The 18925-nt window shown below is 35.3% G+C and overlaps 1 protein-coding gene and 1 long non-coding RNA gene across 3 annotated transcripts in view; one reads left to right on the top strand and one right to left on the bottom strand.

Moving 5' to 3' along the window:
• LOC145660699 (uncharacterized) overlaps positions 1 to 15815 on the bottom strand; it is a 30106-nt gene extending 14291 nt beyond the window's left edge. Inside the window, exons 1-2 of the long non-coding RNA XR_014126861.1 lie at positions 15716 to 15815; positions 11366 to 11450 (exon numbers count right to left, since the gene is read on the bottom strand). This is a non-coding gene — a long non-coding RNA (uncharacterized LOC145660699). The remainder of the gene's footprint in view (positions 1 to 11365; positions 11451 to 15715) is intronic.
• Positions 1 to 18925, top strand: part of LOC145660698 (limbic system-associated membrane protein-like) — a 1132467-nt gene that overhangs the window by 653646 nt on the left and 459896 nt on the right. The gene's annotated exons all lie outside the window — the stretch shown is intronic.

The following is an 18925-nucleotide window of genomic DNA, read 5'->3' as shown; positions in this document are numbered from 1 at the left end:
AAAAAATCAAATTTCGGAGGTTATTGACACCTATTTAGCACGTTATATGGTTTATTACCCTTATATGTTTATGTGCCATTTTAAATTTGGGAATTATCAGGTAACAAAATTCGGTAAACGTTTTCTAGGACCCATTGGTGTTCCTCTTATGGCCAAATATTCAAAATTTAAAGGTTATTGACCGGCTTTATTATTGAATAACTACAGGATTTATTACTTTTTCATAAGACACAGGTGTATTTGTGTACCAATCTTAAATTTTGGGAGGGGTACATTTCTTATTGTCATATCAATAATTGGTAATTGTTCTTTGGGTAAATCATTGTCAAATATGAGTATGATCACGTGATCAGTTATTGACCTATGATGGGTTTAGGAGTCCAGGACATTGGTACATTTAAACTTTGTAGGATAATTTGAGAATGCGTCATTGGTATTGATTATTACAGCCAAATATAAACGTAAGCAATACGATGTACCACGTGATTGACCTTGATGAGGTAGTGTACAGGGATACATAGCTAACCTTATTGAATCTTATGACTCATAGTCTTAAGGGAATACATGCTACAACACTGGCAAAGTTATTGTTGATGCAATTTGATTGGTTGATCACTATCTTTCGTGCAATCTGATTGGCTGATCACTATCTTTCGTGCAATCTGATTGGTTGATGAATTTCAAATCTTTGCTGTATTCAGTTTTAAGTTTTGTTTAACATTTAAAAATCTTGGTTTCGTTCAACATTTTGCACTCACTGATAAATATGATCAAAACCGTTTATTTGTTAACCGAATAGTTAAAAACCGGATAAAGTTTGACGGTTAACCGTGAAACGTAAAATTTTTAGTTTGAAATTTTTTTGCTTGAAACTTTTTGATTTTTTTTAAATTTTTTGTTTAAAAATTTTTTCGTTTGAAATTTTTAAAAATTTTTTCGTTTCAAAATTTTTTGTTTGAAATTTTTCGTTTCCAAATTTTTTGTTTGAAATTTTTTGTTTCAAAATTTTGTTTGAAATTTTTTTTCGTTTCAAAATTTTGTTTGAATTTTTTTCGTTTGAAATTTTTTGTTTGAATTTTTTTCGTTTCAAAATTTTGTTTCAAAGATTTTTGTTTGAAATTTTTTGTTTCAAAGTTTGTGCACTCATTAGTAAAGAACCGGAACTGTTAGAACTAAAACCTCTGGCAACATTGTGGTGCAATAGTACACGTCAGAACATGATAATGAAACGTCATCAGTTTTGCATCATATATAAGTATCGTTGGAGTTAGTATTCATAATAACGTCATCATGGCTACTTGTCTGCAGTTTCTAAACACACGTGATGTGATGAAATCATTTACCAAGATTACTGATTTACAACAGAATGTACCTTATAGAATCTTAGCTAGCCAAATGATCCCTACAGAGTTTGGATTAAGAATCGTAGTGAAGCTTGAAAATGATAAGAATATAATTTTACCAGCAAGATATTTACCCATGGAAGCATTAAAACAAGAAGAACTGCTACGTTTCTTAAATACTGGATCTGTATCTTTATGCTATAAAAGACTCTTGGGTCGAAGTCATCAGTTTGAATTTAGTACACAGCCGGATTCGTCAGCAATTGTGATGAAATCATGAATTCAAACGTCAGCACGTCAAACATAGTTGTATGAATGTGGTTGGTCAGCATGACGTCAGCAACTGTGATGAAACCATGAATTCAAACGTCAGCACATTCCTTTCCAATGACGTCAGCCGTAGTTCTATAAATCAACCAATACAGTGTCATCCCACGAAATCATTTGAGCAAGTGCTTTTCAGGAGGAAAGATGTGTACTTCTAACGATAAAGAATTCATCTTCGCAAGCTATTATCCAATAAATATATTTCAAACAAAACATGTGATGATTGGTATCAGTGCTAGAACATTTGAACCAGTAATTCGATTGGGCAAAGCAGAACAATTTGGTGTACAACTGACCTGTGAAGAATGGCAAATATTATGTTCACGAATCGATCAAATGAACGATTATTTTCATGATGAGCTAAATGTGACCATAGTCAAATCATTAGGCTCAAATCATGAAGTGGTGATGCGAACAGTCCTCGAAGAGAAGATGGTGCTGTTACGTAAAAAGAGTACATTCCATGTCCCTCGCAACATGGTGTATCTAACGGAAACAGAATGGAACAAATTTATCAACGTATTCCAGTGTGTTAAACATGCAGTGGAAGTGTGCAACAAAACTAGTATATTCCTGAAAAAGTACTATTTTGAAAAATGTGTTATGCATATTGTACAACATGTATCTAGATATTGTGATGGTTGTCAACATCGTTCGTGGGTGCATACATGTATTGATAAACAGTTTATTTGTGATCAAATGGACATTGAGTTTCCACCAATTGATATTGCATTAGACCTTAAAAGACTTCAATTGGAATTAAAATTATATGCTAAAGAGAAACTAGTGCAAGAAGTTCAAAATACATTGTATCGACAATATCCAGATCATATATCTGGTATGGATGTATGTGGAGTGTAATAAAATGATCCATTTCAATGAATTGTGTTTTTTTCATTTCAAGTACAACCCCATGTTCTGACGTGTACTATTGCACCACAATGTTGCCAGAGGTTTTAGTTCTAACAGTTCCGGTTCTTTACTAATGAGTGCACAAACTTTGAAACAAAAAATTTCAAAAAATCTTTGAAACAAAATTTTGAAACGAAAAAATTCAAACAAAAAATTTCAAACGAAAAAAATTCAAACAAAATTTTGAAACGAAAAAAAATTTCAAACAAAATTTTGAAACAAAAAATTTCAAACAAAAAATTTGGAAACGAAAAATTTCAAACAAAAAATTTTGAAAATTTCAAACGAAAAAATTTTTAAACAAAAAATTTAAAAAAAAATCAAAAAGTTTCAAGCAAAAAAATTTCAAACTAAAAATTTTACGTTTCACGGTTAACCGTCAAACTTTATCCGGTTTTTAACTATTCGGTTAACAAATAAACGGTTTTGATCATATTTATCAGTGAGTGCAAAATGTTGAACGAAACCAAGATTTTTAAATGTTAAACAAAACTTAAAACTGAATACAGCAAAGATTTGAAATTCATCAACCAATCAGATTGCACGAAAGATAGTGATCAGCCAATCAGATTGCACGAAAGATAGTGATCAACCAATCAAATTGCATCAACAATAACTTTGCCAGTGTTGTAGCATGTATTCCCTTAAGACTATGAGTCATAAGATTCAATAAGGTTAGCTATGTATCCCTGTACACTACCTCATCAAGGTCAATCACGTGGTACATCGTATTGCTTACGTTTATATTTGGCTGTAATAATCAATACCAATGACGCATTCTCAAATTATCCTACAAAGTTTAAATGTACCAATGTCCTGGACTCCTAATCCCATCATAGGTCAATAACTGATCACGTGATCATACTCATATTTGACAATGATTTACCCAAAGAACAATTACCAATTATTGATATGACAATAAGAAATGTACCCCTCCCAAAATTTAAGATTGGTACACAAATACACCTGTGTCATATGAAAAAGTAATAAATCCTGTAGTTATTCAATAATAAAGCCGGTCAATAACCTTTAAATTTTGAATATTTGGCCATAAGAGGAACACCAATGGGTCCTAGAAAACGTTTACCGAATTTTGTTACCTGATAATTCCCAAATTTAAAATGGCACATAAACATATAAGGGTAATAAACCATATAACGTGCTAAATAGGTGTCAATAACCTCCGAAATTTGATTTTTTGGTAGTTCTTTACCCATGAAAGGGAACGATGTGGACCATCCAAATTTATAGTGGTACATATTGAAGTCCTGTACGAAGATACCAAATGCTTATATTAAACAATTTCTAAAACTGAGTGGATGAGTCAAGATACCCCTCCCAAATTTTTTAAAGGGTGCATCAATGTACTCATGTCTTATGAAAGGAAATGAACCTATATACATGACCATATGACCATATACGGTATAAGACCGCATCAAACGGGATAAATTGGGCCAAAAACCAAACACGTGATACAACATATTGCTTATGATTATATTTTGGCTTTTTTTTTTTTTTTTACTCATGAAAGGGAACAAGGTGGACCACCCAAATTTATCATGATACATATTGCGGTCATGTACTATGATAGCGAATGCTTAAATTGAAAAATTTCCAAAATTTAAGGGATTGGCTATGGTACCCATCCCGGGGTGCATCAATGTACCTATGTCTTATGATAGAAAATGGACCCCTATACATGACCATATAATCATATTAGGTAATAGGACCTCATCCAAGTGAATAAATTAGGTCAAAACGAAACACGTGGTTGTACTAAAATTTGGCAATTTCGTACCCATGAAAGGGAACGAGATGGACCACCCAAATTTATAGTAATATATATTAGGATCTTATACTATTATACCAAATGTTTAAATTGGGCAATTTCCAAAATAAAGAGTTGGGCCAAAGTACCCCTCCCGGGGTGCATCAATATACCCATGTCTTATAATAGGGAATGGACCAATATACATAACCATATAATCATATAAGGTAATAGGACCTCATCCAAGGGGATAAATTGGACAAAAATACCAAACACGTGGTTGTAGTAAAATTTGGCAATTTCGTACTCCTAAAAGGGAAAGAGGTGAACCACTAAAATTTATCATAATAATACATGTTAGGGTCCAGTACTATAATACCAAATATATAAAATGAGCAATTTCTAAAATTTAAGGTGTGGGCCAAAGTACCCCTCCAAATTTTTTAAAGGATTGCACAAATGTACCTATGTCTTATGATAGGAAATAGACCCCTATACATAACCATATAAGGTAATAGAACCTCATCCAAGAGGATAAATTGGGCCAAAAGACCAAACACGTGGTACAACGTATTGCTTACGTTTATATTTTGACAATTTTGTACCCCTAAAAGGGAACGAGGTGGACCACCCAAATTTATCATAATACATGTTAGGGTCCGGTACTATAATACCAAATGTTTAAATTGGGCAATTTCCAAAATTTAAGGGGTGGGCCAAAGTACCCCTCCCAAATTTTTAAAGGAGTGTACAAATATACCGATATCTTATGAAAGGTAATGGACCCCTATACATGACCATATAACCATATAAGGTAATAACACCTCATCAAAGGGAATAAAATCGACCAAAAACCAAACACGTGGTATAACGTATTGCTTACGTTTATATTTTGGCAATTTTGTACCCCTAGAAGGGAACGAGGTGGACCGCCCAAATTTATCATGATACATATTAGGGTCCTGTACTATAATACCCAATGTTTAAATTGTGCAATTTCCAAAATTTAAGGGGTGGGCCTAGGTACCCCTCCCAAATTTTTCAAGGGTGCATTAATATACCCATATGTTATGAAAGGTAATGGACCCCTGTATACGCCCATATAACTATATAGGGTAATAATACCTCATCAAAGGGGATAAATTAGGTAAAAAAAAAACCGAAATTTAAATTTTTGGCAATTTTTTATTCATGAAAGGGAACGACATAGACACCCAATACTGATAGAGGTACATACTATGGTCCTAGGCTACCACACCAAATTTTTAGATTTGGCAATTTCCAAAATTTAAGGGGGGTGGTCCTATGTACCCCTAAAAGGAAATGAGGTGGACCACCCAAATTTATCATAATACATATTAGGGTCCTGTACTATAATACCCAATGTTGAAATTGGGCAATTTCCAAAATTTAAGGGGCGGGCCAAGGTACCCCTCCCAAATATTTCAAGGGGTGCATTAATATACCCATGTCTTATGAAAGGTAATGGACCCCTGTATACGCCCATATAACCATATGAGGTAATAACACCTCATCAAAGGGGATAAATTAGGTCAAAAACCTCCGAAATTTGAATTTTTGGCAATTTTTTACCCATGAAAGGGAACGACATAGACACCCAATACTAATAGAGGTACATACTATGGTCCTACCCTACCATACCAAATTTTTAGATTTGGCAATTTCCAAAATTTAAGGGGGGTGGTCCTATGTACCCCTGCCAAAATTTAGGTGGTGGGCCAAGGTACCCCTCCCAAAATTTAGAGGGGGTGGTCCTATGTACCCCTAGGTCATTGACCCCGGCCAGGGACCATGGGTCCTGAGGCAGGGACCCAGGGGCCAAAAAGTTCGGCAAAGTAACCCCATTACTACTCTGTAAGTTTCTGACATTTTCATAGCTTCTTGATTTCATCTGCCAGATCTTTATATTTGCTTATTTTTTGTTCTGAATGTTGTACGTATGAGTTAATGGTACTGCTACATCTATGAGGTTATTTCTTGGTCACTTTTATTATTATTGTTATTATTATTATTATTATTATTATTATTATTTAAAATATTAGCGATATGAATGCACATGCTTGAAGTTTATTTTGTTTAGCTGAAGTTTGAAAACAAAAATAAAGGCATTTAGTTCAACGTCCCACCCTTTATGTCCTTTAGGCCAAGGAAGAGGGATGACGGATGACGACGGAAGAATTGGTGGAATGAGAATGTGATAGGAAACGGGAGTAACCTCGAAAACCCACGGACACGATGTTGTCCACCACAAACTTACTGGCCCGGGAATCGAACCAGGGACCCCGTGCACCAAAGATAAGTGCTCTACCGCTGAGTCACCCTTATTAACCCAATTGCATCTCTTGTGCCCTTACCTCTCCGTGAACCCGAACTGTTCCTCGGTAACTTTTCATTTGTTCTTTCATACAATCTTCTGTTCAGAATTCGAAGCAAAATTGTTGCTGCATGCGATATGAGAAATAATAGTACTATAGTCTTCACATCTCTTTGGGTTCGATGCCTTAGCCATTAGTATCATGGTCGTCATCAGGAAGTCTTTTGGCCACTCGCCTGTTTCATATATTTTATTGCACAGTCGAAAGAATTCCTTTTTACCCTTGTCTTTTTATAGCTAATAGTAAAGAATTATTTTCAGCATTTAAGCGCTTATTATTATTTTCTGATTTTAGCGCTTTTATTATTTTGTACTTTTTTTAGCGTTTTTGTTGAAGAAGGTTAGTAATTTTTTTATTATCACAGAAGAAAGAATGCAGATAAAGCGTAAATTAAATAAATCTTTAGGCTACATCTATGATGATTTTTAATACTAAATAAGTATAACTGTATTATGAAAATGAACAAATGTATATTGAGTTCCGAATTTTTTGAAGGGAGTTCGGAACCCGGTGGGATCCCACTTGGATGAGCCCCTGATGCTAACCATAGCCACAAAACTGCTGTATATAAATACGAGATTATCAAGGGGTTGTATCTAAATTTATTTCATCCAATCACAAAAACAGTGTCAGATTCGCATTTTTCAAACAGGAAAGTGTACTTCTAGTTTGAAGTAAAGGAATTTGCAAAATTTTACCCACCAAAATTTCACGATTCTATCACCTAAAGACAATGCAAAGTTCAAAATTAAAAAAAAAAAAGTGCTGCGAGAAACTGTGTTAAGGAAATTTTGACTCTTCTGATGTTTTGCGTGAGAGACGAAAATCTCGAGAAATTATTCACAGTTATCATTTTCCATTTCTCAGTCATAAAAAGAAGGAAAGTTTCTGAAGTTCCGTCTAGTTAAGCTTTTTACACGCTGAAAGAAGCAAAGCAGCCTCCAGCCATTCTTTTACGTCATTTAGAGAAAAAGGAAAAAACAAGTTTTTAAAAAGTTCCAAAAAAAAGTTTTCTCTAGTTAAACTTTATTCAGCTGTAAGGAAAAAGAGTTGTTTATTAAGAGCACAGCTTCCTGATACAATTAGTGATATATCAGGAAGTATCGTATCTTCTGAAAGTATTTTTCTTAATGGCAGTATTACATAAAATTACAGTCAAATCTGTGAACTCATTGGGAAAATCAATAGTATTGTGCGTTGATATGTGTGTTTGAGCCAACTATACAGTAATTGTGTTAAGAAAAATAAAGCTTGACGTAACGGCCCGCTTTGTGTGCCTGAGCCGCTCCACGTCATCTGTTAGCCACTGGTGGAACTACATCTAACCTAGCGGCGAACACGTAGTTAGCGCGCCTATCACTATACCCTGGCCGGCGAACGATGATTTCTGACAACTCAGCTCGCGAGGACGACTGAGGAGTGTGGTGTTGCCATGTGCTTCTCGCGCAAGGGGAGAATCGTCTGCTTCCTCGCTGAGGGTGAGAGGCGGTGAGTGAAAGTTTGGCAATGTGCGGTGGATACCATGGAGACGCGACAGGTTCTGAGCCTAAGGTTGGTTGACCTGCTGTCTTCTGCTCGCTCCCCGTCATCGTTCACCGGCCAGGGTATAACCGGGATATCGGCAGCTTTATACTGTGTGCGCAAGGAAAGGTGGCTTCTGACAGTTGAGTAGAGCACACGGAGTACTGGAGGCGCTGTTGCCAGAGGCAGCAGAAGCAGCAGCTCTGGCGACGAACCTGAGACATTTAACAAGTCGTCTCAACTACCGGCAACACCGCGGTCAGTGACCTTTGTTGCCTAGCAACAGCATGAAGAAATACTCCTGTGATTGGCGAACAATCCTCCCCTCTCTCGTTTAGTTTACATGTGCAGCTATCTGTCACAAACCACCTTTCAGTAACTCGATAATAGACTTGTTTCACGACGCTGGGTGGACGCCGAAAATTGGAAAAGCACCGATTGGGAATTGGACCCGGGGCCACACGGACATAAATCGAACGCTCTAACCACTAGCTAGTTTTTTTTTAATATTCTTGGCCCAAGCCCGGCCCGGGCCCGATAAATTTTAAAAGTTTTTGACCCAACCAAGGCCCCATAAATTTTTTAAAAGTTTAGCTCGAGCCCCAATCTTTCTCAAAATTTAGTATTAAACTTGGTCTAACCCTCAGTAACATTTTCTAAACTCTGGTTCACAACCTGACGTTTGCCTCCCGAATGGTACCATTGCCTCCTAGAACTTTGTCTGTCATCGATAGAACAAAAACTCCATTTACTGTAACAAAAATCTAACTTAATTGATTTTTAGCACAAAGTGAAGATGGTAATATTGTTTAGCGATAGACAAAACTTTCTCACCCCTTCTTGTCATGTTTTGTGTTCAGTGAAGGTCAAGGTCAGAGCTCAATTTACCGCGCAATGCCTGCTATCTGTATAGTGAAAGTGGTGGAGCTGCTAAGCAACACAAACTGTAAATAGCTATTGCATTCTCTGTAACATTTTTCACGGGCACACTTCTTCAACATTTGGTTTTATTTCAAGTATCGTTTAACGAAAGTCAACAATTATTAAAAAATCGGCCCCAGCCCGGTCCGACCTGAAGAGAAATCAGTGTCGGCCCGCCCAAGCCCGGCCCGCGGGCGGGGCCGGACTTCGGGCCTCGGGCCGAGTTCGGCCCATGCAGGTCTCTACCAGGCACGTATCGATTTGGATGGTGTATTAGTTTACCATGTCATGGAAAACAGATATTAAAGTTTCTGTAAGGAAATGTATGAGAGGAAGTGTTTATGTTCCTAGTTTCTTTATTATGGACCACCCCAGGGGTGCCCACAAGGGGGGCTATGACGCAAACTGCGTCATTGAAATATTGGGGGGGTAAAAATCCATATAAATATGTTTGAGGGGGGTAAAAATTAATCGAAAATATTTTTTTTCATGGAAGAACACCTACAGATAGACAATTGAGGGGGGGGTGCGTCATGGACATGAGGGGGGGTGGGCACCACTGGACCACCCTGTATATTTCTTAAGTCTGTAAATTCAGGATGCAATGATAATTTGACGAACAAAACAAATTTAAAGTTTTTACATTTTTGAATTGAGTGTTCAATCAATAAACAAACATCTTTTTTCATATGCAATGTACGTAGTAAGTCTAAATGTCTGAGTTTGGGTCGTAGATGAATATACGAATAAAGCAAATACGTTATTAAAAGAGGAATAAAAGTTAACTCATTCAATTTCATTTGTATATACTTCACTTGTTTAAGATAAGTAGCCATGTTCGAAATGGACTTTCAAAATCAAGATAATAAAAAGACTCCAAAAATCTCATCTAGCTTTTATATGAAGCATTCCAAAATTAAAACGCTGGAATTTTCCTTCTTTCCCTTTATGAGTTCTGGTATTAAAAGTGTATTTGATTAAAAGAAAACTTTTTTTTTTTTTTTACTTTCTCGCAAATATGTTTTATTTTTTCCGCATTTTCTGTCTTTCTCTGTATCTTTGAATTGCAATCCTACCCGGAAGTGGAGGAAAAGAGAATTTATAAACCTTTGATTGCGTCATTAATATTCTCAATTTTTTTCAAGAAAAGAAGAAATTAAAAACAGAAATTTTAGCGAAGTGATTTTTTTTTAAAAAAGTAAAAAAGAACAAGCAATAGTTGTTTTTTCTCTTTGCCTTCGTTTTCAAGCAGCAGCGTTAATGAAAAACTTTGTTAGAAAATACAGACAGAAAGATACGAATAGAATATGTATTCAAGACTGATATTTTTAAAAAAAATCATGGAACATACACTATCAGAAAACGCGACAGTGAAATTAAATGAAATGAAATTTCACATTCACACACACATAGATACACACACACACACACACAAAACAGCAAAATAGACACCAAATGAAGGAAGGTGGAAATATATGAAACGTGAGAAGTTCTTGCCGCCACACTGAGATATTCAAAAGCGACCGAGAGTGAAAGAGTGGCTAACGCAGACTTTAATTTCCGCCAACGTTTCCCCCTCTGTCCCGTTCGAATATTCCATAACCAATCATTTGAAAGCACGCAGCAATTGAGAAAAGACGGCGGCAAAACAGTTTCAGCTATAAATACATATATCTATAATACAGTATAGTACCTACGTACACGTTTGTACGCTTAATGGAAGGAGAAGCACGATAGAGTATTACCACTTTCAAAAAGTTTCTGAAGAGGAGATTTTTATTTAGAAAAAAGAAAGAAAATCGTCGCAAATGAAAATTGAAGAAGGAAGACATGGCGGGAACTGAAAGAGAGGGAGAGGGTTTGCTGTAAATTGTCCCCCAACCGTTGCCAAGAGCTCTATTATTGTCAGAAATATCATGTAAATAGCCGCAGTAAATCTAAAGACGAAGACTACGCTGATGACACAATTAATTGTCTTCTTACACCTCATTCGCCCTTGCCACCTCTTTCAGCTTCTCGCAAAGGCCCCTTTTTTCGCGCATTCCTAAAGATTACACGTTTCGAGGTGTAAAATATGATTTCATTATCGCACCACCTTCCTTCCCTGTTCGTTCTATATCTTCCTTTTATCTTCATCCCTGTTTTAAGTGAACGAAGAAAGGGATTGGAAAACTTACCCGTCCTGCTTCTATAGACCAACTTCTGCATTATGTCTTTTTATTTCATCCCATTTTCATCATAATATCGCAGATAGGTGTTCTTCTGAAAGAAAAACACTTTTTACAACATGGAGAAAATGGTAGTTTGGATATTTTTGTCCTTAATTTCATCGCTGATAAAAAAAGGAAAGGCATTATTATTACGTCCTCAAGATTGTCGATGTTAAACTGTAATCTCGTTATTCTTTTTCCTCTTCATAACATGATGTGTCTTTTCTTTACTAAGATTGTTGTTTACTACTTCGTTTTACAACTCTACAGAATGAACAATTAAATTTATTTTAAGTGAGATGGCTGTTCGTAAAAAGCAGAAGGTAAAGATGTTTTATATAGCGATATTAAAATTCAAAAATAAATTTACGTTACAAGGAAACGTCTTGACCTTTTTCCTGTATCCTTACATACAGACGACAAGTTCTATGCCATATTGTAGTATTTGCGATTTTTTAAAAAATGCTTCACGATTATGCGTTGTATGTTAAAGCTGTTGAACATTTGCATCACCTTGTTTTCTGAAGGCATTGATTTATGAGGGAAAGTTTTTCTTTTGGTGTGAAACGAACGGATTTTGTTTTTAAAACTGTTTGATTTAACTATTTTCGTCTTCAATTCTCCGTAAATGTTTCTTAGATTTGAACACCAAATTCTGTCCCGTGTACTTTCAATATTTGTAAATTCAATTGAAAAATGAAAATGAATAAGCTTTAGCTACATCCCACGTTTATGCCGGCTAGGTTAATATAAAAGAGACAGTGACGGTGAGAAATTAATAAAATGGTGGAATGAAGAAAGTGGGAAGAAACGGGAGAGCTCCGAGAAAAGCCACGCATACGGTGTTTGTCTACCACAAAGTTCAGTTAGCGTGAACTGGGGTCAAACCAAGGACCCCCATGCACCAGAAAAGAACGCTCTACCACTTTTATTTTTTAAGGTTACTAGTTTATACATGTATAACAAAGATGAACGAAAACTTGAGTAATTTGGCTAAATGGTCAGCAGATAATTGTTTGATTATAAATCCAGTCAAATCAAAGTCAATTTTAATTACTTCCAAACGTGCAACAACGTTAATAGATGCTTCACTTGTTCCGAATATAACTTTAGAAGACGTAAATATTCCCTTCTCCTCCTCTGTGAAAAGTCTTGGCGTCATACTTAACAAATATTTAACTTGGTCTGATCAAATAAACGCATCATGCAAGAAGGCTTTTGGAATTCTTCATTCTCTCAGCAAATTAAAAAAAAAAAAAAATCTTTTTACCAATACAGTTCAAAAAAAGAAAAAGAAAGAAAGAAAGAAAGAAAAGAAAAGAAAGAAACGCTTGCTCTAATTCTAGCAGTACCTGGAGTATTGTGAAACTGCCTTAACTGACGCTGATATACATTTACAAAACTGTTTGCAGCGAGTGCAAAATGCTGGCATACGTTTTATTTTTAACTTAAAATTCTCCGATCATGTAATAACACCCAAGGGCACCGATTTTTCTGTAAATTTGGGGGGCCCATCCAGATGAAGAAAGCATATATGAGGATTTTAAAACAAATTGCATTCAAGTTATGCCAAATATTGTAAATTTGCAAATGCAGTAAGGGGGCCCACATGAGCTTTGGGGGGAACCTCGGCCTCCCCAGGATCGGCGCCCTTGGTAACACCATTCTTTGAAAAGCTACACTGACTGAAGATGCAGCACCAAAGCGTAAGTTGCACTCGTTGTTACTGCTCTATAAAACACTTATTTTTACAGAACCTTCTTACTTTCTAAAACACCTTAATTTTTTAAGCGATTTCCGTGACAGGGACACAAATCACGTTTTAAAAGGCAGCTTGCAATTTCTGTTCATAGATCTACTTATTCCTAGAAATCATACATAATTTCAACCTGTCGTGATTGGAATGCTTTGCCAACCTCGGTACGTGAGTCAAACTCTCTAGCATCTTTCAAAAGAGCAGTTTACAATTTATTGTTAAATTGAAGCAGGGTTGAATGGACATAGAGACAGAAGAGCCAATAGAGAAGCTCGTCATAAGGAAATAAAATTTAACATTTATTATATATTGTAACACTATGTATTCTGGTGTAGCACTATAATGTTTGTGCGTGTGAGGGTCTGTTTCTTCTATATTTTTTTTTAATTTTCTAACTTTTTTGCTATTGTAAACTATAGTCTCTGAATTTTGAATTTTGTATCATATTTAGCTGGTGGATAAGGCTTAACCTTGACTTGTAAAACAAGTCGAAATAAATAAATAAATTTACCGAATGTTCGTCAGTAACTTGTTTTTAACATTACTATCTCTATGGTTTTTGTTTTCCTAGTAACTGATAACGACAGGGACACGAAGACACGAACATCGTGGACAGTTAAAATTCTAAAGGCTCTCCCACCGGGATTCGAACCCGGGAACCCGTACACTAAAGGCGCACGTGGTGGTCACTAGACCAGCGGGGAGAATACTCTATTGAGCCACCGCGGTCCCTATAAGTCAAATGTAATCAAATAGGTGCATGTAAGGCATTTTGTAGGGGGAAGAGCGGTCCTGTAGAAAGTGAGCTTTCTTTTGCTAGAATAACTGAAACTTTCATTTGTTAAAAACATCTTTTAAAGGCTTCCAATTCAATTAACACCTTTGTTTTCTGCAATAGGGTCTACAATTAAGCAAGTGTCTTTTGAACACACAGCACTTTTGAATTGTAAATTCAAACCGCGAGACAGCTCTTCTGGTTTGATTTCGAACCTGTATTTTGTGCCTGTATGATCAATTATGCCGGTGTCATTTTGATTGCTTAGCTAACGTATTAGTTCATGAAAGTCCTGCATATTTCCTTGTGTGTGTGTGTGTGTGTGTGTGTGTGTGTGTGTTTCTTTTTACATTGCCTAAATTCAAACATGTAGGCAAGAAAATAAATCCGTCGAAAAAAAAAAATGAAAGGGACACAATATTACTACAGCCATGCTTTTGTTTTATCATAAAATTGCGATCGCATCAGTTTCTAGTTTAGTAAACACTTTTATGTAACAGCTTCAAATGCTTTATGCAAAGAGCTTAGTCTGAGCTCTGTGTACAAAACTGAGGAAGTGACGAACCATGTTGGAGGTTTAATGAAACTAAATGAAGTGAAATCTTTTAGTTTAACGTCCCACGATTATACTCTCTAGGCTAAGGGAGACGGATGATTAAGGTAAGTAAGAATGGTGGAATGAAAACGTGGGAAGAAAGAGAAATAGAGCCATAAGATTGGTTATCCACCATAAGATTACTTCGCCAAGGATCAAACAAAGGATATCACGCACTTGAGTTCAAAGCTCTACCACTGGACGTTTAATAAATCTAACACTGTGGCAAAATTCCTTTTTTCTACAGAATCTCTTCTCTATATATAGTAAAGTGTTTCGCCCTATCACGGCGAAATTAAAATACCGCTAATTTTACAATAATTATGTGATTTCTTCAAATAGATAAAAGATAATCGAAAAGTGGAACAAGAGCTCGCTAGACAATATTATTTTACCATGTGGTACCGTTATCACGACTCACTTATCTGCTTTTGATTTCCAACCATTTAGAAAATCGGCATTTATTTTCACGTTTATAAATGTCTGCAAACGGAAAGCTATTAGGTGACTTATGATAACGGTACCTCATGCAAAATAATATTCTCTAGCGCGCTGTTGTTTCAGATTTCGATTATCTTTTTATCTATTTGGAGATATCACATGATTACTGCAAAATTAGCGGTATTTTAATTTCGCAGTGATTAGGCCTATTATTTTAAGGACTTCTATGAACGCAATATAGAGATTTATTCTGCCTGTTTCCACATAAAACATAACTTCATTTCCTATAATAGGTGACTATCTAAAGTTTTAATTTACGGTTGAGCAAAATGCCGGGAATTGCCTCGCGCAAATTTTTGGAAGGAACAATTATTTCCTAGTCTCAGTTTTCCCTTCAAAAATGTTCATAACTTCTGTAACGTGCTAAATCTTTTCAAACATATGCTGCAATGTGAGTTTACTTATATTTTCTGTAGTACAGTTGGGTTTATTCGGAATCGAAGATCAGTGTTAGGCCAGTTTTGCCATCCTCTTCGCTGGAAATTCACATGTTAATATAGAAAAACAATTTTAGTAATTTACTCTGAAATTCTTACCCTGAAATTCTCTGAAAATCGTCCAATTTCCCCGATCCCAGTGTAGTCATACTCTGTGTACCAAAAAAATAGTGTGTATTTACATGAGTAACAAAAAAAGTATGAAAAATATTATCTATTTTTGTTTTTAGAAAAGAATATTTTAATTGCTTACCTATAGGTGAAAAAATACATCACATTACACTTCGCAGACATCATTTAATGTCATTGTAGGTATAGAGCTCAAACACAATAGAATGGTATTTTATTTGCTGTTACCAAAGAGTTAGTTTGATCTCGCATTCACCATTGTTCATAAGTATTGTAAAGTTGTATTGTTAATGTTTACAAAGGTAAAACAGAAATTGTAAAATGTAGAAAACTTAATTGGAAAGTAACCTGTGACGTGAGTGTCCATAAAAGAAGGGGGATTAGGACGTCATTCAAATTTAAGGGAATTGAGAAAAATAGCTAACTAAACATCAAAATCAGTCAACAAATAAATGAAAAGTGTATAAAACTATAATTAATCCAAACTGAAAATAAACTTCGTAAAGAAGGCCAAAATGAAGTGGAGCGTTTTTTTTTTTTAATTAGAAGGGAGAAAACGTGTGAATAGAAGAGAAAGCATGTGAATGGAAGAGAAAACATGTGAATTGAAGAAAAAGCATGTGAATAAAAGAGAAAGCATGTGAATAGAAGAAAAAGCACGTGAATAAAAGAGAAACCATGTGAATAGAAAAGTTTTGGGGGCTGCAGTGACTCACTGGTAGAGCGTTCACCTCCAGTGCATGGTGTCCATGGTTGGATTCCAGTTCGCGCCAACTGAGCTTCGGGTGGACAAACACATAGGTTTTCTCAGAGTTCTCCTGTTCCACCCTACTTTCTTCATTCCACCATCTTCATTCATTTCTCTTCATCACCGTTTTCTTTAGCCTAGCTGGCATAACCGTGGAACAAAAACTTAGATTTTGTTTAAAATTAACGTCTAATTTCGGTAGTTTTTAAATTTTATTTATTTATTTCGTAACATTACAAAAAAGTTACACTAAAAATATTCATGACCTAAATACGTGTATGCAGAACATTGTTTTACGAAGCCTACTGTTATTAAGAGCTAGGTTTAGCTGTGTTTATGTTCCATTTAATTTATTTATATTTTAACTTTCAACTGAGAATATATTATAGTTTTATCCCCCTGACATCCGTTGATCTAGTCAGGCGTCCCAACACAGAGTTTCTCTTCAAATCACATCAGCTTTAAGGTGTCGACGAAATATCGATCTCTCAGGAAGCTTGGTCTATACACAGAGCTTCCCTGCCTTATGATAGCGAATGAGCTTGCCATACTAAACACGTGTTTTAGGAAGAAACAGATAACTTCTTTCATTCCAGACACGTGTCCAACTTAACGCACTGTTCGTATATAACACTTTTTTCCCTAGTTCGTAGTAGTTTTAAGTGCTTTTTAACCCTTTATCACCCACAACCCATGTCATTTATTATTCTCTGCGCATCTCGTGTAAGGTAACTTTTTCTCCCCGCATCTTTTCGGTGTATATTTATTTGTGTACGCTACCTGCTGTTGATCTGCCGAAATGATAGTGTAACCATTTGTTTCACAAAGGATAAGGTAGATGTAAGTTTAAAAATAAACACTCACAGCACGGTTGGCAGTGTTCAAATTTAGGAAAAACTTGCTGTATTATCGCTCGATATGCTGAGTTCTTTTAGCCGGGTAAGGGTTGGAGAGACTAAAGACCTCGATAACAAAGAAACGTTAATATTTTATAACGAACATTTCACTTCAGACTTATTATAGTAAACATTTTTACCTAGTGGTCAGCTCGAGAATTATCTATTGTTACTGTTGCATTAAAAATAGTTTGCACTGAGGAAAAAAATGTATGTGGCGTACGTAAAAACGTAGGTTACATGTGTAAATCATGCAGTAAACGTATAACTAAACAAGTATATTTTATACGTACTTTCTGCATAAGTGCTTCTAATAAACGTACTTTGCGTACGAACGAAAGAATTGTATATAGGCGATCAGGATTTCACGTAAAGATGGACGCATGTAACATATAGCTGACGTATGTATCATAATACGTATATGTATGTAATATACGGAATACTATTAGATGTCATACATCCTGCAACGTCATGATGTGTCATGTATGCGGGAAAAATATGTATCATATAGATAACGTATACCCCGTACTGATTTCTAATGACTAGGGCAACCCAAAAGCATAAAAAGCATAACAGCAATTTACACATATGGTTGGTACCTTGAACATGGTTATGGTTGTCTAAAGGTACAGAAGAAACTATTTTAAAAGAATAACAAAGCGTAATTTAAGAAAATAAAGCATAAAGCATAATTTAAAATATATAGAAAATTCTATTGAACAATTCATTCTGTTTAAATACAAGTTTAACATACTGTATTAATATTTTTTAAAACCAATAGTTACAATGCAAAATCATTAACATAACAATGCAACAATGAAAAGTTTATTTTTATTTCTGTAAACTTTCCTTTAATGTGGAGAAAAGAAAAAAGGAAAAATAAGAAGAAATCTTTCCGCCAACAATGAATAGTACACAAGAACTCCATACACTATATTGTTATGTATACCTCTTGAACTTGAGCACTGTCTGTACTTTTTGGTGGCATCTTTTACTTTTACTTTCTGTATATATGCACCTCTAAGGCGCACACAAGTAATAAAAAAACTGACTCGAGTAAAGCATATCTCTTTACAATGCATTAAGTAGAAAGTTCATTAAATATGAAAGAAACTGGTTGCATAAAATATTAATAAATAGATCAAGATATTTAGAATAGTTAATATACAGTAAATATTATACATTATGCACGATTAATGCAAAACAATGATTGAAATGAACAATAAAGCATAATTTGGAAAAAATAAAGCATAATTGAATAAAAAATAAAGCATAATGTGGGTTGCTTTACTAATCTCATAATTATTCCATATATTTGCACAATATACCCTTGTCCGGATAACGGATTTTTCTCAGTATGATTGTTTGATAACATACAGTGTTTATCGACCTGTTTTTCGATACACTTACCTCTAGTATTATCGGACTTAAGTGGATAATGGTATTCTGATGTCGACACTAAGTTTGCAGCGGGGGCACCCACGGAAGATGGAGTACCGGGTCCAGGCCTTTCCTAAAAATTCCTAGTTCAACATATATTTTGTAAACCTTCTTATTAACACTATACTTGTTTAACAGGGCAATGATTAATGTAGGATGAAAATTTGATGTTGCACTTCATCTGTACTCTTTCTGCCTTAAAAACAATCTAGTTCTATCATTTATTTCTAAAAACTATAGATGGAGTTAT

The sequence above is a fragment of the Thermobia domestica genome, chromosome 9 (assembly GCF_964235325.1).
Source record: "Thermobia domestica chromosome 9, izTheDome1.hap1.1, whole genome shotgun sequence".
In the NCBI taxonomy this organism is placed as follows: Eukaryota; Metazoa; Arthropoda; class Insecta; order Zygentoma; family Lepismatidae; genus Thermobia; species Thermobia domestica.
This window is presented reverse-complemented; position numbering and strand designations above follow the sequence as displayed.